This window comes from Asterias amurensis, chromosome 3, assembly GCF_032118995.1.
Source record: "Asterias amurensis chromosome 3, ASM3211899v1".
In the NCBI taxonomy this organism is placed as follows: Eukaryota; Metazoa; Echinodermata; class Asteroidea; order Forcipulatida; family Asteriidae; genus Asterias; species Asterias amurensis.
Genome location: NC_092650.1, coordinates 23,671,176 through 23,687,167, shown reverse-complemented (window position 1 = coordinate 23,687,167; position 15,992 = coordinate 23,671,176). Strand labels below are relative to the sequence as shown.

Below are 15,992 nucleotides of genomic sequence, written 5' to 3'. Positions count from 1 at the left end.
TCAAGTTTTCGTAGTGTAGTGGTTATCACGTGCGCTTTACACGCGCAAGGTCCCCGGTTCGAGCCCGGGCGAAAACAATTTTCTTTTGTTTACTTTAAAATTATATTTGTTCTGTTGGTTGGTATGGAATCCCCAAATTGAAGGAAGCTAAATATTGGAGTTTGGTCGTCAAGTTTTCGTAGTGTAGTGGTTATCACGTGCGCCTAACACGCGCAAGGTCCCCGGTTCGAGCCCGGGCGAAAACAATTTTCTTTTGTATTTCTGACGTGAGGTTACTTTAAAATTATATTTATTCTGTTAGTTTTGTAACGAATCCCCAGATTGAAGGAAGCTAAATATTGGAATTTGGTCGTCAAGTTTTCGTAGTGTAGTGGTTATCACGTGCGCCTCACACGCGCAAGGTCCCCGGTTCGAGCCCGGGCGAAAACAATTTTCTTTTGTTTACTTTAAAATTATATTTATTCTGTTGGTTGGTATGGAATCCCCAAAATGAAGGAAGCTAAATATTGGAGTTTGGTCGTCAAGTTTTCGTAGTGTAGTGGTTATCACGTGCGCCTAACACGCGCAAGGTCCCCGGTTCGAGCCCGGGCGAAAACAATTTTCTTTTGTATTTCTGACATGAGGTTACCTTTAAATTTTATTTATTCTGTTGGTTGGTATGGATTCCCCAAATTGAAGGAAGCTAAATATTGGTGTTTGGTCGTCAAGTTTTCGTAGTGTAGTGGTTATCACGTGCGCCTAAAATTATAAAGTTTTCGTAGTGTAGTGGTTATCACGTGCGCCTAACACGCGCAAGGTCCCCGGTTCAAGCCCGGGCGAAAACAAATTTCTTTTGTATTTCTGACATGGGGTTACTTGAAAAAAAAATTATTCTGCTGGTTGGTATGGAATCCCCAAAATGAAGGAAGCTAAATATTGGAGTTTGGTCGTCAAGTTTTCGTAGTGTAGTGGTTATCACGTGCGCCTAACACGCGCAAGGTCCCCGGTTCAAGCCCGGGCGAAAACAAATTTCTTTTGTATTTATGACATGGGGTTACTTTAAAAAAATATTTATTCTGTTGGTTGGTATGGAATTCCCAAATTGAAGGAAGCTAAATATTGGAGTTTGGTCGTCAAGTTTTCGTAGTGTAGTGGTTATCACGTGCGCCTCACACGCGCAAGGTCCCCGGTTCGAGCCCGGGCGAAAACAATTTTCTTTTGTATTTCTGACATGGGGTTACTTTAAAATAATATTTATTCTGTTAGTTTTGTAACGAATCCCCAGATTGAAGAAAGCTAAATATTGGAGTTTGGTCGTCAAGTTTTCGTAGTGTAGTGGTTATCACGTGCGCCTAACACGCGCAAGGTCCCCGGTTCGAGCCCGGGCGAAAACAATTTTCTTTTGTATTTCTGACATGGGGTTACTTTAAAAAAAATATTTATTCTGTTGGTTGGTATGGAATCCCCAGATTGAAGGAAGCTAAATATTGGAGTTCGGTCTTCAAGTTTTCGTAGCGTAGTGGTTATCACGTGCGCCTAACACGCGCAAGGTCCCCGGTTCAAGCCCTGGCGAAAACAACTTTCTTTTGTTTACTTTAAAATTATATTTATTCTGTTGGTTGGTATGGAATCCCCAAAATGAAGAAAGCTAAATATTGGAGTTTGGTCGTCAAGTTTTCGTAGTGTAGTGGTTATCACGTGCGCCTCACACGCGCAAGGTCCCCGGTTCGAGCCCGGGCGAAAACAATTTTCTTTTGTATTTCTGACATTAGGTTACTTTAAAATTATATTTATTCTGTTAGTTTTGTAACGAATCCCCAGATTGAAGGAAGCTAAATATTGGAGTTCGGTCGTCAAGTTTTCGTAGTGTAGTGGTTATCACGTGCGCCTAACACGCGCAAGGTCCCCGGTTCAAGCCCGGGCGAAAACATATTTCTTTTGTTTACTTTAAAATTATATTTATTCTGTTGGTTGGTATGGAATCCCCAAATTGAAGGAAGCTCAATATTGGAGTTTGGTCGTCAAGTTTTCGTAGTGTAGTGGTTATCACGTGCACCTAACACGCGCAAGGTCCCCGGTTCGAGCCCGCGCGAAAACAACTTTCTTTTGTATTTCTGACATCAGGTTACTTTAAAAAAATATTTATTCTGTTAGTTTTGTAACGAATCCCCAAAATGAAGGAAGCTAAATATTGGAGTTTGGTCGCCAAGTTTTCGTAGTGTAGTGGTTATCACGTGCGCTTTACACGCGCAAGGTCCCCGGTTCGAGCCCGGGCGAAAACAATTTTCTTTTGTATTTTTGACATGAGGTTACTTTAAAATTATATTTATTCTGTTAGTTTTGTAACGAATCCCCAGATTGAAGGAAGCTAAATATTGGAGTTCGGTCGTCAAGTTTTCGTAGTGTAGTGGTTATCACGTGCACCTAACACGCGCAAGGTCCCCGGTTCAAGCCCGGCCGAAAACAATTTTCTTTTGTATTTATGACATAGGGTTACTTTAAAAAAATATTTATTCTGTTGGTTGGTATGGAATTCCCAAATTGAAGGAAGCTAAATTTTGGAGTTTGGTCGTCAAGTTTTCGTAGTGTAGTGGTTATCACGTGCGCCTAACACGCGCAAGGTCCCCGGTTCGAGCCATGGCGAAAACAACTTTATTTTGTTTACTTTAAAATTATATTTATTCTGTTGGTTGGTATGGAATCCTCAAATTGAAGGAAGCTAAATATTGGAGTTTGGTCGTCAAGTTTTCGTAGTGTAGTGGTTATCACGTGCGCCTAACACGCGCAAGGTCCCCGGTTCGAGCCCGGGCGAAAACAACTTTCTTTTGTATTTCTGACATGAGGTTACTTTTAAGTTATATTTATTCTGTTAGTTTGGTAACGATTCCTAACAATGAAGGAAGCTAAAAATAGGAATTTGGTCGTCAAGTTTTCGTAGTGTAGTGGTTATCACGTGCGCCTAACACGCGCAAGGTCCCCGGTTCAAGCCCGGGCGAAAACATATTTCTTTTGTATTTATGACATAAGGTTACTTTAAAAAAATATTTATTCTGTTAGTTTTGTAACGAATCCCCAAATTGAAGGAAGCTAAATATTGGAGTTTGGTCGTCAAGTTTTCGTAGTGTAGTGGTTATCACGTGCGCCTCACACGCGCAAGGTCCCCGGTTCGAGCCCTGGCGAAAACAATTTTCTTTTGTATTTCTGACATGAGGTTACTTTAAAAAAATATTTATTCTGTTGGTTGGTATGAAATCCCCAGATTGAAGGAAGCTAAATATTGCAGTTTGGTCGTCAAGTTTTCGTAGTGTAGTGGTTATCACGTGCGCCTAACACGCGCAAGGTCCCCGGTTCAAGCCCGGGCGAAAACAATTTTCTTTTGTATTTCTGACATGAGGTTACTTTAAATAAATATTTATTCTGTTAGTTTGGTAACGATCCCAACATTGAAGGAAGCTAAAAATAGGAATTTGGTCGTCAAGTTTTCGTAGTGTAGTGGTTATCACGTGCGCCTAACACGCGCAAGGTCCCCGGTTCGAGCCCGGGCGAAAACAATTTTCTTTTGTATTTCTGACATGAGGTTACTTTTAAATTATATTTATTCTGTTAGTTTGGTAACGATCCCAACATTGAAGGAAGCTAAAAATAGGAATTTGGTCGTCAAGTTTTCGTAGTGTAGTGGTTATCACGTGCGCCTAACACGCGCAAGTTCCCCGGTTCAAGCCCGGGCGAAAACAATTTTCTTTTGCATTTCTGACATGAGGTTACTTTAAAAAAATATTTATTCTGTTAGTTTTGTAACGAATCCCCAAATTGAAGGAAGCTAAATATTGCAGTTTGGTCGTCAAGTTTTCGTAGTGTAGTGGTTATCACGTGCGCCTCACACGCGCAAGGTCCCCGGTTCGAGCCCTGGCGAAAACAATTTTCTTTTGTATTTCTGACATGAGGTTACTTTAAAAAAATATTTATTCTGTAGGTTGGTATGAAATCCCCAGATTGAAGGAAGCTAAATATTGCAGTTTGGTCGTCAAGTGTTCGTAGTGTAGTGGTTATCACGTGCGCCTAACACGCGCAAGGTCCCCGGTTCGAGCCCGGGCGAAAACAATTTTCTTTTGTATTTCTGACATGGGGTTACTTTAAAAAAAATATTTATTCTGTTGGTTGGTATGGAATCCCCAGATTGAAGGAAGCTAAATATTGGAGTTCGGTCTTCAAGTTTTCGTAGCGTAGTGGTTATCACGTGCGCCTAACACGCGCAAGGTCCCCGGTTCAAGCCCTGGCGAAAACAACTTTCTTTTGTTTACTTTAAAATTATATTTATTCTGTTGGTTGGTATGGAATCCCCAAAATGAAGAAAGCTAAATATTGGAGTTTGGTCGTCAAGTTTTCGTAGTGTAGTGGTTATCACGTGCGCCTCACACGCGCAAGGTCCCCGGTTCGAGCCCGGGCGAAAACAATTTTCTTTTGTATTTCTGACATTAGGTTACTTTAAAATTATATTTATTCTGTTAGTTTTGTAACGAATCCCCAGATTGAAGGAAGCTAAATATTGGAGTTCGGTCGTCAAGTTTTCGTAGTGTAGTGGTTATCACGTGCGCCTAACACGCGCAAGGTCCCCGGTTCAAGCCCTGGCGAAAACATATTTCTTTTGTTTACTTTAAAATTATATTTATTCTGTTGGTTGGTATGGAATCCCCAAATTGAAGGAAGCTCAATATTGGAGTTTGGTCGTCAAGTTTTCGTAGTGTAGTGGTTATCACGTGCACCTAACACGCGCAAGGTCCCCGGTTCGAGCCCGCGCGAAAACAACTTTCTTTTGTATTTCTGACATCAGGTTACTTTAAAAAAATATTTATTCTGTTAGTTTTGTAACGAATCCCCAAAATGAAGGAAGCTAAATATTGGAGTTTGGTCGCCAAGTTTTCGTAGTGTAGTGGTTATCACGTGCGCTTTACACGCGCAAGGTCCCCGGTTCGAGCCCGGGCGAAAACAATTTTCTTTTGTATTTTTGACATGAGGTTACTTTAAAATTATATTTATTCTGTTAGTTTTGTAACGAATCCCCAGATTGAAGGAAGCTAAATATTGGAGTTCGGTCGTCAAGTTTTCGTAGTGTAGTGGTTATCACGTGCACCTAACACGCGCAAGGTCCCCGGTTCAAGCCCGGCCGAAAACAATTTTCTTTTGTATTTATGACATAGGGTTACTTTAAAAAAATATTTATTCTGTTGGTTGGTATGGAATTCCCAAATTAAAGGAAGCTAAATTTTGGAGTTTGGTCGTCAAGTTTTCGTAGTGTAGTGGTTATCACGTGCGCCTAACACGCGCAAGGTCCCCGGTTCGAGCCATGGCGAAAACAACTTTATTTTGTTTACTTTAAAATTATATTTATTCTGTTGGTTGGTATGGAATCCTCAAATTGAAGGAAGCTAAATATTGGAGTTTGGTCGTCAAGTTTTCGTAGTGTAGTGGTTATCACGTGCGCCTAACACGCGCAAGGTCCCCGGTTCGAGCCCGGGCGAAAACAACTTTCTTTTGTATTTCTGACATGAGGTTACTTTTAAGTTATATTTATTCTGTTAGTTTGGTAACGATTCCTAACAATGAAGGAAGCTAAAAATAGGAATTTGGTCGTCAAGTTTTCGTAGTGTAGTGGTTATCACGTGCGCCTAACACGCGCAAGGTCCCCGGTTCAAGCCCGGGCGAAAACATATTTCTTTTGTATTTATGACATAAGGTTACTTTAAAAAAATATTTATTCTGTTAGTTTTGTAACGAATCCCCAAATTGAAGGAAGCTAAATATTGGAGTTTGGTCGTCAAGTTTTCGTAGTGTAGTGGTTATCACGTGCGCCTCACACGCGCAAGGTCCCCGGTTCGAGCCCTGGCGAAAACAATTTTCTTTTGTATTTCTGACATGAGGTTACTTTAAAAAAATATTTATTCTGTTGGTTGGTATGAAATCCCCAGATTGAAGGAAGCTAAATATTGCAGTTTGGTCGTCAAGTTTTCGTAGTGTAGTGGTTATCACGTGCGCCTAACACGCGCAAGGTCCCCGGTTCAAGCCCGGGCGAAAACAATTTTCTTTTGTATTTCTGACATGAGGTTACTTTAAATAAATATTTATTCTGTTAGTTTGGTAACGATCCCAACATTGAAGGAAGCTAAAAATAGGAATTTGGTCGTCAAGTTTTCGTAGTGTAGTGGTTATCACGTGCGCCTAACACGCGCAAGGTCCCCGGTTCGAGCCCGGGCGAAAACAATTTTCTTTTGTATTTCTGACATGAGGTTACTTTTAAATTATATTTATTCTGTTAGTTTGGTAACGATCCCAACATTGAAGGAAGCTAAAAATAGGAATTTGGTCGTCAAGTTTTCGTAGTGTAGTGGTTATCACGTGCGCCTAACACGCGCAAGTTCCCCGGTTCAAGCCCGGGCGAAAACAATTTTCTTTTGCATTTCTGACATGAGGTTACTTTAAAAAAATATTTATTCTGTTAGTTTTGTAACGAATCCCCAAATTGAAGGAAGCTAAATATTGGAGTTTGGTCGTCAAGTTTTCGTAGTGTAGTGGTTATCACGTGCGCCTCACACGCGCAAGGTCCCCGGTTCGAGCCCTGGCGAAAACAATTTTCTTTTGTATTTCTGACATGAGGTTACTTTAAAAAAATATTTATTCTGTAGGTTGGTATGAAATCCCCAGATTGAAGGAAGCTAAATATTGCAGTTTGGTCGTCAAGTGTTCGTAGTGTAGTGGTTATCACGTGCGCCTAACACGCGCAAGGTCCCCGGTTCAAGCCCGGGCGAAAACAATTTTCTTTTGTATTTCTGACATGAGGTTACTTTAAATAAATATTTATTCTGTTGGTTGGTATGAAATCCCCAGATTGAAGGAAGCTAAATATTGGAGTTTGGTCGTCAAGTTTTCGTAATGTAGTGGTTATCACGTGCGCCTAACACGCGCAAGGTCCCCGGTTCAAGCCCGGGCGAAAACAACTTTCTTTTGTATTTCTGACATGAGGTTACTTTTAAGTTATATTTATTCTGTTAGTTTGGTAACGATTCCTAACAATGAAGGAAGCTAAAAATAGGAATTTGGTCGTCAAGTTTTCGTAGTGTAGTGGTTATCACGTGCGCCTAACACGCGCAAGGTCCCCGGTTCAAGCCCGGGCGAAAACAATTTTCTTTTGTATTTCTGACATGAGGTTACTTTAAATAAATATTTATTCTGTTAGTTTGGTAACGATCCCAACATTGAAGGAAGCTAAAAATAGGAATTTGGTCGTCAAGTTTTCGTAGTGTAGTGGTTATCACGTGCGCCTAACACGCGCAAGGTCCCCGGTTCGAGCCCGGGCGAAAACAATTTTCTTTTGTATTTCTGACATGAGGTTACTTTTAAATTATATTTATTCTGTTAGTTTGGTAACGATCCCAACATTGAAGGAAGCTAAAAATAGGAATTTGGTCGTCAAGTTTTCGTAGTGTAGTGGTTATCACGTGCGCCTAACACGCGCAAGTTCCCCGGTTCAAGCCCGGGCGAAAACAATTTTCTTTTGCATTTCTGACATGAGGTTACTTTAAAAAAATATTTATTCTGTTAGTTTTGTAACGAATCCCCAAATTGAAGGAAGCTAAATATTGGAGTTTGGTCGTCAAGTTTTCGTAGTGTAGTGGTTATCACGTGCGCCTCACACGCGCAAGGTCCCCGGTTCGAGCCCTGGTGAAAACAATTTTCTTTTGTATTTCTGACATGAGGTTACTTTAAAAAAATATTTATTCTGTAGGTTGGTATGAAATCCCCAGATTGAAGGAAGCTAAATATTGCAGTTTGGTCGTCAAGTGTTCGTAGTGTAGTGGTTATCACGTGCGCCTAACACGCGCAAGGTCCCCGGTTCAAGCCCGGGCGAAAACAATTTTCTTTTGTATTTCTGACATGAGGTTACTTTAAATAAATATTTATTCTGTTGGTTGGTATGAAATCCCAAGATTGAAGGAAGCTAAATATTGGAGTTTGGTCGTCAAGTTTTCGTAGTGTAGTGGTTATCACGTGCGCCTAACACGCGCAAGGTCCCCGGTTCAAGCCCGGGCGAAAACAATTTTCTTTTGTATTTCTGACATGAGGTTACTTTTAAATTATATTTATTCTGTTAGGTTGGTAACTGTTCCCAACATTGAAGAAGCTAAAAAAAGGAATTTGGTTGTCAAGTTTTCGTAGTGTAGTGGTTATCACGTGCGCTTTACACGCGCAAGGTCCCCGGTTCGAGCCCGGGCGAAAACAACTTTCTTTTGTATTTCTGACATGAGGTTACTTTTAAATTATATTTATTCTGTTAGTTTGGTAACGATCCCAACATTGAAGGAAGCTAAAAATAGGAATTTGGTCGTCAAGTTTTCGTAGTGTAGTGGTTATCACGTGCGCCTAACACGCGCAAGGTCCCCGGTTCGAGCCCGGGCGAAAACAATTTTCTTTTGTATTTCTGACATGAGGTTACTTTTAAATTATATTTATTCTGTTAGTTTGGTAACGATCCCAACATTGAAGGAAGCTAAAAATAGGAATTTGGTCGTCAAGTTTTCGTAGTGTAGTGGTTATCACGTGCGCCTAACACGCGCAAGGTCCCCGGTTCAAGCCCGGGCGAAAACAATTTTCTTTTGCATTTCTGACATGAGGTTACTTTAAAAAAATATTTATTCTGTTAGTTTTGTAACGAATCCCCAAATTGAAGGAAGCTAAATATTGCAGATTTGCCTTCAAGTTTTCGTAGTGTAGTGGTTATCACGTGTGCTTTACACGCGCAAGGTCCCCGGTTTGAGCCCGGGCGAGAACAACTTTCTTTTGTATTTCTGACATGAGGTTAGTTTAAAATTATATTTATTCTGTTGGTTGGTATGAAATCCCCAGATTGAAGGAAGCTAAATATTGGAGTTTGGTCGTCAAGTTTTCGTAGTGTAGTGGTTATCACGTGCGCCTAACACGCGCAAGGTCCCCGGTTCGAGCCCGGGCGAAAACAATTTTCTTTTGAATATCTGACATGAGGTTACTTTTAAATTGCATTTGTTCTGTTAGTTTGGTAATGATTCTCAACATTGAAGGAAGCTAAACATTGGAATTTGGTCGTCAAGTTTTCGTAGTGTAGTGGTTATCACGTGCGCCTTATAAGCTCAAGTATACCAAATGTAGGGATATTTTTTTAAATGCTGATTCAACCTCTTATTCCAAACTACAAAGTTTAAAAACCAACTACTTTCATACACTCAGATTCTTAATTAAACTAAAATAAGTTAACTTGACACTTACAATCATTGGATACTGTCGGTAAACAGTGTTGCCCGAAGGCCCACACTTCGTGTATCACAACTAATATTCAATAACAAACCTGTGAAAATTTAGGCTCATTGTCATCGGAGTCGGGAGAAAATAACGGGAAAACCCACCCTTGTTTTCGCACGTTTCGCCGTGTTATGACATGTGTTTAAAATAAATTGATACTTGTTTTAATGTTTTCTCAAAAAGTAAACAAGAGAAGTCTTTCACCATTACCTTCTGTAAACCATGTAAGTTATTTGTAAATCTGTGAACTTTAATTTTGTTTTCTGTTCCGAAAGTGTCCACTGGCTTTAAATCAGACATTCAAGTTATAATTTTGTGTGTCAATGAAACTCTTTATTTTGTTGATAACTGAAATAATTTTCCTTGACACAACAAATCAGAAATAAAATATGTGATTTTGTTGTGTCAATGAAACTCATTTTAGTTTTAATGAGTAAGTATTTAATCTCTTTGTCAGGCTTAATGGGATTCCTGATGCGAGACTATGTCACTAATCGACTATGTCCAAATACCTGTTGAGGTAAACACCCGATTCTGGTATATTGTCAACCAAACCATGGTTGTCAGGGAAACTATTACAAACATCCTAACAAGTGTTTGAAAAAATATGTTTTACAAAACATCAACACATCTGTCTCTATTAAGTTAAGTTCCAAAAAAGGAATACGTTTGGTATATTGTTCAACCCAAACCAGGGTTGTCAGGGAAACTATAACAAACATTCCAACAAATTTCTGCAAAATATTGTTTACTTAATCATCTGAAACGTCAACGCGTCTGTTTATGTTATCAAGTTAAAGGAATACGTTGCCTTGGATCGGTCGAGTTGGTCTTTAAAAAGCGTTTGTAGGCCTAACCGTTTGTTATAAAATGCATATGGTTAGAAAGATGTTAAAAGTAGAATACAATGATCCACACAAATTTGCCTCGAAATTGCGTAGTTTTCCTTTTACTTTACGAACTAACACGGTCGGCCATTTGTGGGAATACAAAATTTGACTCCCATAAATGGCCGATCGTGTTAGTCGACGAGGTAAAAGGAAAACCACGCAATTTCGAGTGATACTTGTGTGGATCATTATATTCTATACCATATGCATTTCATAACAAACGGTTTCAAACACTTTTCAAAGACCAACTCGTCCGATCCAAGGCAACGTGTTCTTTTAAGTTGCAAAAAAGGATTAATAATTGTTCAGGTTGCTTTATGTTATGACAAACAAACCTTTACTAAGGGCTTGGGATATCGTTTTTTTTTCTAAGTGGTTGTTATTATATTGTATTCTCTGTACTATATGTGCTGCATTTTACCAAATTTTTTCTTTTCCGTATTTGAGTGCTGTGAGGTATAGCATAAGGCGCTTTAAATATCAATGTGTGGTGAAGAGGTTTTCAACTAGTGGTTTAGACCCAACGAGGCCTGGTTCTTGATAATTTTACCGAGACGAAGTCCATTAAATTGAGTGAATAAATGAGTGGTTATTCGACAACGTACAAGTAATAGATTCTGAACTGAAAAACGAATTTTTCAAAAAGCAAGTGCACACTGTTTTTTCTTTTAAATTATATTAATTTTAATTTTATTCGCATAATCAGAGAAATTACAAGCGACATTAACTGATTAGCCAAGGATAGCTTCAACAAGCTTTTTTACTACAGCTTTATTTTTCGTCAAAATGTTACTATAAGTACGCCATTTGTGGGGATTTTAGTGAAGGTTTGTGACTAACTCCATTACACAACCGTAGGGTTAACTGCTCTTTACATAATTATTTCCGAATTTTCCTTTAAATACCTCCACATAAACAGGTGCTACTTATAGGTTTTTTTAATCGAATGTTCAGAAGCGAATCTAATAGTTTGTTTGCCTAGTCTGTTATTAGGAGTCTCGACACGCAATGACACCCTTTTCACAAAAACGGATTAGTTCCGTTTTCCCGTGTATTTCAATAATGGCCTAGTTTAAAAGGGAAACCCCCCTGGACAAAATCTAAACAACAAGTTAACTTCCCAACAAAGGAACAATATTTTCTTCATTGTGGAGCCCTTGGGGTATAGGTTTCACGCAAGCACAATGAGCAGTCACGACCATCACACACTCGGGTGAGTATTGACACTGGATGAATTTGTTGAAAGACACAAAAATACTTTTGCTGGCCGTTGCTATGGGTAACATGTAAACAATCTCGTTTGCACTTTTATCCAAGGGCCCAATACCATGGCTCTGCGTAGAATTTCCCTATGGATTCCCTTTTCCCCCTTTTCTGTTTGCTTCTCGGTCTTCAAAGTGCATATGATTAGAATACTTCACGCCGATGCGTAACTTCTAGCATGGAGGAAAACCTCCTTGCTTCTATAAAGAACTGCACATGACATCTCAAAGGTTTCACTACATGATTCTCACAACACACACGCAGGGAAAAAGCTTTATTAAAGGAACACGTTGCCTTGGATCGGGCGAGTTGGTCTATATAAAGCGTTTGTAACCGCTTTTTGAAAATGCGTATGGTTGGAAAGATGTTTTAAAAAGTAAAATACAATGATCCACACAAGTTTTCCTCGAAATTGCGTGGTTTTCCTTTTACTGTACAAACTAACACGGTCGGCCATTTATGGGAGTCAAACCATAAATGGCCGACCGTGTTAGTCGACGAGGTAAAAGGAAAACCGTGCGATTTCGAGGCATGTTTGTGTGGGTCATTGTATTTTACTTTTACAACATCTTTCTACTCATATGCATTTTATAACAAACGGTTACAAACGCTTTTCAAAGACCAACTCGACCGATCTAAGGAAACGTGTTCCTTTAACAAAACTTCAATACAAATATTCCAAATATGTTCAATCCTTTCCGGTCCTACTATTTTCTTTGGTGTCTTTTTATGGTGCATATATCGAGTACCATAAACAATGTTTGTGGCAACACTTGGTTGCATCTTGCTTTCACGCGGCAGCTTTATTTATACTAAAATGTGCACTTCCAAATATTCTTGCTTCATGTAAATAGGTTTTTCTTAACATAAACATATTTATTTTGTTCCTCATATTTATTATTTTCCAAAGTTTATCTTTACTGTATTTAAATGTTTGTTAAAGATTCTATTCCCGTTTTAAGATTGGATTGATAGGCTTTTGAGTCACAGTGGTTAGGCTCACTTTTATTAATCCTGGCCATCTTAGAATGGGCTTGTCCTGTCTGTTTTTATAATTGTCTTGCTTGATTGCCAGTGCTCTGTCTCATTCAATCATTGGTTTACAATTGTTCTAGGCCTCATAAGTTTACATTCATTGTTTCTTACACTGTTATATGTCTTTAGTATATGGTAATATTGTATCTTGTACTGTTTGTTGACATCTTGGCCGAATAAATCAATAATAATATATAATAATGATAATGTATGATTTCACTCTTCCCTCTATAACCTGTGGACTCGGATATTACCCACAGCGCATGCATTTTAGTTGAGATAGCGCCATGAAATTGAGCTCCGGTCACGATTTGTCCTTTGTGTACAGTTACTATGGATACACAACAACAAATTCAGTGTCGTGTTTGTTCAACCATGCAAGAAGAAAACGCCAAGGACACGGAAGTTCATTGACAGCGTTTGAAAATAGTCGTCAAAAAAAAAAATACGCACACTCTTGTGAAATCTAAGGTTTGCGGAAATCGTTCATAATACAAAGTGCCGAAACATAACAATACTACATAATTGTCAAAACGTGATTATAACTTTACAAATCATCTCGACAAGTTTATTTATTTATTTATTTCTTCTTTACCCTGGGGAAACCTCTCAGTGAAACACTGTTTTCCAGAGGTGCCCAGCGACTACATAAACATTAAATTTGTAAAATTGTATTAATATAAAAATATATTTATAATAACACTAATTAATATTAAAAATATAAAAACAACAAAATTTAAATAAAGACTACGGGTATACAATAACAGCACAAAAACTATACAACAAGCAAAACATACAATAGCACTAGTAAAAATAGCTGTGTCATCTGCTTAAAATACATTTTAGAGTCTATCGGAAGAATATTGGCAAAATCATTCATGTTCAATGTAAAAAGAAGTGTCACAAGCATAAAACCAATAGGAGACTTCGGAACGCTAGGTGGCAGCAGACTTACCAGGTAAATTTCCATTGTTTACGTAGTTCTGAGCATGCGCACATTACCGAGTCAATGGATTTTACCTGGTAAGTCTGCTGCCACAAAGAGTCCCAAAAGTCTCCCATTGATTCTACAAATGGAAAACGTGGACAGTGCCTTCGTTAAGATTGACTGCCACTGCCGGTGATTACAGTTGAATGAACCCGCTGGTATAGATTTGTTGAAATCCGACTTCGTATCAGGTTTTTTCTTTTACCATCAGAAACCTTATCTTCAAGAAGAACAATTTGAACTCGTAAAAAAAATAAGTGGCAATTTTAAGATGTAGAGCATAAATGTTGAAAACTTTGCAATTCATGTGTTCCTTTATTCAAACCATGCAATGAACGGTAATACGTTTATTTTCTACGTATTGAACGAAAATCACACTACTCAAATCATGGGCAGCAACTGGATCTGAGTAGGGGTGTGGGGAAAAGAGGTGGGGACAACATTTTATTAAGTTTAAATAAACTTGGTTTGTCCTGTGTGCCAACTTAGCCTCAGGCTAATTTGTACTTGAATGAGGCCGATTTCCTGCGAGTTTTTTTAACTGAACTTGACCTATATAGGGTCTACCTGTAGTTCATTTCAGACATAATGGAATTTTCACAAACTACTTCCTGAAATTCATTTAATAAAAAAGTCACTGTAAAAACACAAAATTCCCTTGCATAAATAGTATTCCAGATTTTTTCAGGTGTTGTCAGAAACTGCTGTTTAGTGCAGTGGTTTAAGCTATGAAGTTAATTGTGTTAAGCATCCTTTTGATTTGACAAGGAGCGTTTCAACAGGTTTCAGATTATGTTGATTAGTACGTGGGCATTGGAGCTGTGTCTGCCTTGAACCGGATGAAACTGGCCACCACCAAAACAAGGGTGAATGTTCCAACGCCCAAGATGAAGACAAGCCAGATCTTTATCAAGCTGCAGTTGGCATCATACTGCTGGCTGCTGGGCTAGCTCTTGACAAATCATGAGTTGATCAATTTTCCTTAACGATCTGCAACAGACAGAAAAAACAACTCATATACAAAATTGAGTTTGCGTCTCTGGTCCTCCAAGGGAAGCGTATGCCATAAAAAAAAAACCACTGCACCCGAAAGTGACATTGAGGAAGAGCAAGTTAATCAGGAAATATTTCTCAAAATGTTTCGTAAAATATTACATGGATATCGTTTAAAGGCAAGGTACACGTTTGGTAGTTACTAAACAAAATATTGTAACTATTATAAAATATTGCCCAGTGCCCACTCTGCCATTTTGTCTAACACACTCATGAGGAAAATATTCATTTTCATTTCCGTAAATTGATATCAAGCAACAGAAGACAAGTTACAGAAGTCATAACCCGATTCAAGCTCTCGGTGTCAGTTATTTGACTTTTTATGGTTACGCTTTATTGTTAGTAAAGGAATATAAATGACACATGCTGAAGATAAAAGAACACAGAGAACAACGTATCTTGGAATCTGATATAAAACAGTTTCCCTGCCGTCGTTTTCACCAAACTCTTGCTTACTTAGGATTAATTTTAAGACTTAGGACGAGTTAAGTTCCGTAACCATAGACGTTAAGACGCGTTGAACCCATCCTAAGTTGGGACTAGTTACTTATCCTAACTCGAGATAGGGTTAAGCCTATAGCGTTTCGTGAAATCAGCTGCTCAGTGGGCTCTTTGACATGTTTTTCTAAAATTGCATTAAAAAAAAAAAAAAAAAAAAAAGGAATGTGTGTTTTCGTTTTAGGCCTAAACGAAACTGATTTATTTTGGGTAATCCCCGGTTTACTTGGAATTAAAAGGACTGACTAATACAAGTCTATATGTTTTCCCTTTCCCGTTCGCTCCACCATGTCAGGCATGTTTCTGTTCATTCAAGGCCGTTTGAATGTAGAAACCTTTAGACTTAGTTAATGGTTCAATCGTTTTACACAACATGTTGAATTTTAGTTCTGTGTTTACGAGTTGGTATATGCCCCTGATTGTTAAGCTTTAAGTTGTTAAGATTGTTACCCATATCAAATGGTTTTGTTGTGAATTGTTCAATCCAGGTAATTTGGATACCTCTCTAGATTGTAATAAAACATTTCAGGTAAACATGTCCTTCATAAATTGAGACGCATCTTTAAACTAAGCTTTGCCTGGGCCTGGCATTAAACGGAGACAACTAAGGCAACCGTTGTCAATTGTCTTGGTCTTGGTGCCCCTTCAGAAGTTTCCAATAGACTTCAAGGATTTTCCAAAAAGAAATTACCCTCTCAACAAAGACTGAACTTAAAATCTGCATATAAGTATTAATGAGAACTGGGGATCGCGCATAGCCTATCTGCATCTCTACTACCAAAATTCTTTAGTTATTTATGTCTGATAGTTATTTATGTTTCTTTTAAATGGTATTGATTTACTTTACAAGTTACAAATGTATTTAATTAAATTATTTAATAACAAGAGCATATAATAAATATTGCCGTTTTATTTTGAAAACTCATGATTGTAACTATTTTATTTACATGTCATTCTTT

At 38.4% G+C, this 15,992-nt stretch overlaps 50 non-coding genes across 50 annotated transcripts; all 50 read left to right on the top strand.

Annotated features, from left to right (window-relative positions):
- The first annotated feature begins 4 nt into the window (after positions 1 to 4).
- On the top strand, positions 5 to 77 carry Trnav-uac (transfer RNA valine (anticodon UAC)). Its single transcript has one exon. It is a non-coding gene; the product is annotated as a tRNA-Val (tRNA).
- A 95-nt stretch (positions 78 to 172) lies between these two features.
- Trnav-aac (transfer RNA valine (anticodon AAC)) lies at positions 173 to 245 on the top strand. Its single transcript has one exon. It is a non-coding gene; the product is annotated as a tRNA-Val (tRNA).
- A 111-nt stretch (positions 246 to 356) lies between these two features.
- On the top strand, positions 357 to 429 carry Trnav-cac (transfer RNA valine (anticodon CAC)). Its single transcript has one exon. It is a non-coding gene; the product is annotated as a tRNA-Val (tRNA).
- Positions 430 to 524: 95 nt separating this feature from the next.
- Trnav-aac (transfer RNA valine (anticodon AAC)) lies at positions 525 to 597 on the top strand. The gene has a single exon. It is a non-coding gene; the product is annotated as a tRNA-Val (tRNA).
- Positions 598 to 751: 154 nt separating this feature from the next.
- Trnav-aac (transfer RNA valine (anticodon AAC)) lies at positions 752 to 824 on the top strand. The gene has a single exon. It is a non-coding gene; the product is annotated as a tRNA-Val (tRNA).
- Positions 825 to 933: 109 nt separating this feature from the next.
- Trnav-aac (transfer RNA valine (anticodon AAC)) lies at positions 934 to 1,006 on the top strand. The gene has a single exon. It is a non-coding gene; the product is annotated as a tRNA-Val (tRNA).
- Positions 1,007 to 1,116: 110 nt separating this feature from the next.
- Trnav-cac (transfer RNA valine (anticodon CAC)) lies at positions 1,117 to 1,189 on the top strand. The gene has a single exon. It is a non-coding gene; the product is annotated as a tRNA-Val (tRNA).
- A 111-nt stretch (positions 1,190 to 1,300) lies between these two features.
- Trnav-aac (transfer RNA valine (anticodon AAC)) lies at positions 1,301 to 1,373 on the top strand. The gene has a single exon. It is a non-coding gene; the product is annotated as a tRNA-Val (tRNA).
- Positions 1,374 to 1,484: 111 nt separating this feature from the next.
- Trnav-aac (transfer RNA valine (anticodon AAC)) lies at positions 1,485 to 1,557 on the top strand. Its single transcript has one exon. It is a non-coding gene; the product is annotated as a tRNA-Val (tRNA).
- A 95-nt stretch (positions 1,558 to 1,652) lies between these two features.
- Positions 1,653 to 1,725, top strand: Trnav-cac (transfer RNA valine (anticodon CAC)). The gene has a single exon. It is a non-coding gene; the product is annotated as a tRNA-Val (tRNA).
- Positions 1,726 to 1,836: 111 nt separating this feature from the next.
- On the top strand, positions 1,837 to 1,909 carry Trnav-aac (transfer RNA valine (anticodon AAC)). Its single transcript has one exon. It is a non-coding gene; the product is annotated as a tRNA-Val (tRNA).
- A 95-nt stretch (positions 1,910 to 2,004) lies between these two features.
- On the top strand, positions 2,005 to 2,077 carry Trnav-aac (transfer RNA valine (anticodon AAC)). Its single transcript has one exon. It is a non-coding gene; the product is annotated as a tRNA-Val (tRNA).
- A 111-nt stretch (positions 2,078 to 2,188) lies between these two features.
- On the top strand, positions 2,189 to 2,261 carry Trnav-uac (transfer RNA valine (anticodon UAC)). The gene has a single exon. It is a non-coding gene; the product is annotated as a tRNA-Val (tRNA).
- A 111-nt stretch (positions 2,262 to 2,372) lies between these two features.
- On the top strand, positions 2,373 to 2,445 carry Trnav-aac (transfer RNA valine (anticodon AAC)). The gene has a single exon. It is a non-coding gene; the product is annotated as a tRNA-Val (tRNA).
- Positions 2,446 to 2,555: 110 nt separating this feature from the next.
- Trnav-aac (transfer RNA valine (anticodon AAC)) lies at positions 2,556 to 2,628 on the top strand. The gene has a single exon. It is a non-coding gene; the product is annotated as a tRNA-Val (tRNA).
- Positions 2,629 to 2,723: 95 nt separating this feature from the next.
- Trnav-aac (transfer RNA valine (anticodon AAC)) lies at positions 2,724 to 2,796 on the top strand. Its single transcript has one exon. It is a non-coding gene; the product is annotated as a tRNA-Val (tRNA).
- A 111-nt stretch (positions 2,797 to 2,907) lies between these two features.
- On the top strand, positions 2,908 to 2,980 carry Trnav-aac (transfer RNA valine (anticodon AAC)). Its single transcript has one exon. It is a non-coding gene; the product is annotated as a tRNA-Val (tRNA).
- A 111-nt stretch (positions 2,981 to 3,091) lies between these two features.
- Trnav-cac (transfer RNA valine (anticodon CAC)) lies at positions 3,092 to 3,164 on the top strand. The gene has a single exon. It is a non-coding gene; the product is annotated as a tRNA-Val (tRNA).
- A 110-nt stretch (positions 3,165 to 3,274) lies between these two features.
- Positions 3,275 to 3,347, top strand: Trnav-aac (transfer RNA valine (anticodon AAC)). Its single transcript has one exon. It is a non-coding gene; the product is annotated as a tRNA-Val (tRNA).
- A 110-nt stretch (positions 3,348 to 3,457) lies between these two features.
- On the top strand, positions 3,458 to 3,530 carry Trnav-aac (transfer RNA valine (anticodon AAC)). Its single transcript has one exon. It is a non-coding gene; the product is annotated as a tRNA-Val (tRNA).
- A 110-nt stretch (positions 3,531 to 3,640) lies between these two features.
- Positions 3,641 to 3,713, top strand: Trnav-aac (transfer RNA valine (anticodon AAC)). The gene has a single exon. It is a non-coding gene; the product is annotated as a tRNA-Val (tRNA).
- A 111-nt stretch (positions 3,714 to 3,824) lies between these two features.
- Positions 3,825 to 3,897, top strand: Trnav-cac (transfer RNA valine (anticodon CAC)). Its single transcript has one exon. It is a non-coding gene; the product is annotated as a tRNA-Val (tRNA).
- A 110-nt stretch (positions 3,898 to 4,007) lies between these two features.
- On the top strand, positions 4,008 to 4,080 carry Trnav-aac (transfer RNA valine (anticodon AAC)). The gene has a single exon. It is a non-coding gene; the product is annotated as a tRNA-Val (tRNA).
- Positions 4,081 to 4,191: 111 nt separating this feature from the next.
- On the top strand, positions 4,192 to 4,264 carry Trnav-aac (transfer RNA valine (anticodon AAC)). Its single transcript has one exon. It is a non-coding gene; the product is annotated as a tRNA-Val (tRNA).
- Positions 4,265 to 4,359: 95 nt separating this feature from the next.
- Trnav-cac (transfer RNA valine (anticodon CAC)) lies at positions 4,360 to 4,432 on the top strand. The gene has a single exon. It is a non-coding gene; the product is annotated as a tRNA-Val (tRNA).
- Positions 4,433 to 4,543: 111 nt separating this feature from the next.
- On the top strand, positions 4,544 to 4,616 carry Trnav-aac (transfer RNA valine (anticodon AAC)). Its single transcript has one exon. It is a non-coding gene; the product is annotated as a tRNA-Val (tRNA).
- Positions 4,617 to 4,711: 95 nt separating this feature from the next.
- Trnav-aac (transfer RNA valine (anticodon AAC)) lies at positions 4,712 to 4,784 on the top strand. The gene has a single exon. It is a non-coding gene; the product is annotated as a tRNA-Val (tRNA).
- A 111-nt stretch (positions 4,785 to 4,895) lies between these two features.
- Positions 4,896 to 4,968, top strand: Trnav-uac (transfer RNA valine (anticodon UAC)). Its single transcript has one exon. It is a non-coding gene; the product is annotated as a tRNA-Val (tRNA).
- A 111-nt stretch (positions 4,969 to 5,079) lies between these two features.
- On the top strand, positions 5,080 to 5,152 carry Trnav-aac (transfer RNA valine (anticodon AAC)). The gene has a single exon. It is a non-coding gene; the product is annotated as a tRNA-Val (tRNA).
- Positions 5,153 to 5,262: 110 nt separating this feature from the next.
- Trnav-aac (transfer RNA valine (anticodon AAC)) lies at positions 5,263 to 5,335 on the top strand. Its single transcript has one exon. It is a non-coding gene; the product is annotated as a tRNA-Val (tRNA).
- A 95-nt stretch (positions 5,336 to 5,430) lies between these two features.
- Positions 5,431 to 5,503, top strand: Trnav-aac (transfer RNA valine (anticodon AAC)). Its single transcript has one exon. It is a non-coding gene; the product is annotated as a tRNA-Val (tRNA).
- Positions 5,504 to 5,614: 111 nt separating this feature from the next.
- Trnav-aac (transfer RNA valine (anticodon AAC)) lies at positions 5,615 to 5,687 on the top strand. Its single transcript has one exon. It is a non-coding gene; the product is annotated as a tRNA-Val (tRNA).
- A 111-nt stretch (positions 5,688 to 5,798) lies between these two features.
- Trnav-cac (transfer RNA valine (anticodon CAC)) lies at positions 5,799 to 5,871 on the top strand. Its single transcript has one exon. It is a non-coding gene; the product is annotated as a tRNA-Val (tRNA).
- A 110-nt stretch (positions 5,872 to 5,981) lies between these two features.
- Trnav-aac (transfer RNA valine (anticodon AAC)) lies at positions 5,982 to 6,054 on the top strand. Its single transcript has one exon. It is a non-coding gene; the product is annotated as a tRNA-Val (tRNA).
- A 110-nt stretch (positions 6,055 to 6,164) lies between these two features.
- Positions 6,165 to 6,237, top strand: Trnav-aac (transfer RNA valine (anticodon AAC)). The gene has a single exon. It is a non-coding gene; the product is annotated as a tRNA-Val (tRNA).
- A 110-nt stretch (positions 6,238 to 6,347) lies between these two features.
- On the top strand, positions 6,348 to 6,420 carry Trnav-aac (transfer RNA valine (anticodon AAC)). Its single transcript has one exon. It is a non-coding gene; the product is annotated as a tRNA-Val (tRNA).
- A 111-nt stretch (positions 6,421 to 6,531) lies between these two features.
- Positions 6,532 to 6,604, top strand: Trnav-cac (transfer RNA valine (anticodon CAC)). Its single transcript has one exon. It is a non-coding gene; the product is annotated as a tRNA-Val (tRNA).
- Positions 6,605 to 6,714: 110 nt separating this feature from the next.
- Trnav-aac (transfer RNA valine (anticodon AAC)) lies at positions 6,715 to 6,787 on the top strand. The gene has a single exon. It is a non-coding gene; the product is annotated as a tRNA-Val (tRNA).
- A 110-nt stretch (positions 6,788 to 6,897) lies between these two features.
- Positions 6,898 to 6,970, top strand: Trnav-aac (transfer RNA valine (anticodon AAC)). Its single transcript has one exon. It is a non-coding gene; the product is annotated as a tRNA-Val (tRNA).
- A 111-nt stretch (positions 6,971 to 7,081) lies between these two features.
- Trnav-aac (transfer RNA valine (anticodon AAC)) lies at positions 7,082 to 7,154 on the top strand. The gene has a single exon. It is a non-coding gene; the product is annotated as a tRNA-Val (tRNA).
- A 110-nt stretch (positions 7,155 to 7,264) lies between these two features.
- Trnav-aac (transfer RNA valine (anticodon AAC)) lies at positions 7,265 to 7,337 on the top strand. The gene has a single exon. It is a non-coding gene; the product is annotated as a tRNA-Val (tRNA).
- A 110-nt stretch (positions 7,338 to 7,447) lies between these two features.
- Positions 7,448 to 7,520, top strand: Trnav-aac (transfer RNA valine (anticodon AAC)). Its single transcript has one exon. It is a non-coding gene; the product is annotated as a tRNA-Val (tRNA).
- Positions 7,521 to 7,631: 111 nt separating this feature from the next.
- Trnav-cac (transfer RNA valine (anticodon CAC)) lies at positions 7,632 to 7,704 on the top strand. The gene has a single exon. It is a non-coding gene; the product is annotated as a tRNA-Val (tRNA).
- Positions 7,705 to 7,814: 110 nt separating this feature from the next.
- Positions 7,815 to 7,887, top strand: Trnav-aac (transfer RNA valine (anticodon AAC)). The gene has a single exon. It is a non-coding gene; the product is annotated as a tRNA-Val (tRNA).
- Positions 7,888 to 7,997: 110 nt separating this feature from the next.
- Trnav-aac (transfer RNA valine (anticodon AAC)) lies at positions 7,998 to 8,070 on the top strand. The gene has a single exon. It is a non-coding gene; the product is annotated as a tRNA-Val (tRNA).
- A 110-nt stretch (positions 8,071 to 8,180) lies between these two features.
- On the top strand, positions 8,181 to 8,253 carry Trnav-uac (transfer RNA valine (anticodon UAC)). The gene has a single exon. It is a non-coding gene; the product is annotated as a tRNA-Val (tRNA).
- Positions 8,254 to 8,363: 110 nt separating this feature from the next.
- Positions 8,364 to 8,436, top strand: Trnav-aac (transfer RNA valine (anticodon AAC)). Its single transcript has one exon. It is a non-coding gene; the product is annotated as a tRNA-Val (tRNA).
- A 110-nt stretch (positions 8,437 to 8,546) lies between these two features.
- On the top strand, positions 8,547 to 8,619 carry Trnav-aac (transfer RNA valine (anticodon AAC)). The gene has a single exon. It is a non-coding gene; the product is annotated as a tRNA-Val (tRNA).
- Positions 8,620 to 8,730: 111 nt separating this feature from the next.
- Trnav-uac (transfer RNA valine (anticodon UAC)) lies at positions 8,731 to 8,803 on the top strand. Its single transcript has one exon. It is a non-coding gene; the product is annotated as a tRNA-Val (tRNA).
- Positions 8,804 to 8,913: 110 nt separating this feature from the next.
- On the top strand, positions 8,914 to 8,986 carry Trnav-aac (transfer RNA valine (anticodon AAC)). Its single transcript has one exon. It is a non-coding gene; the product is annotated as a tRNA-Val (tRNA).
- The last annotated feature ends 7,006 nt before the right edge of the window (positions 8,987 to 15,992 follow it).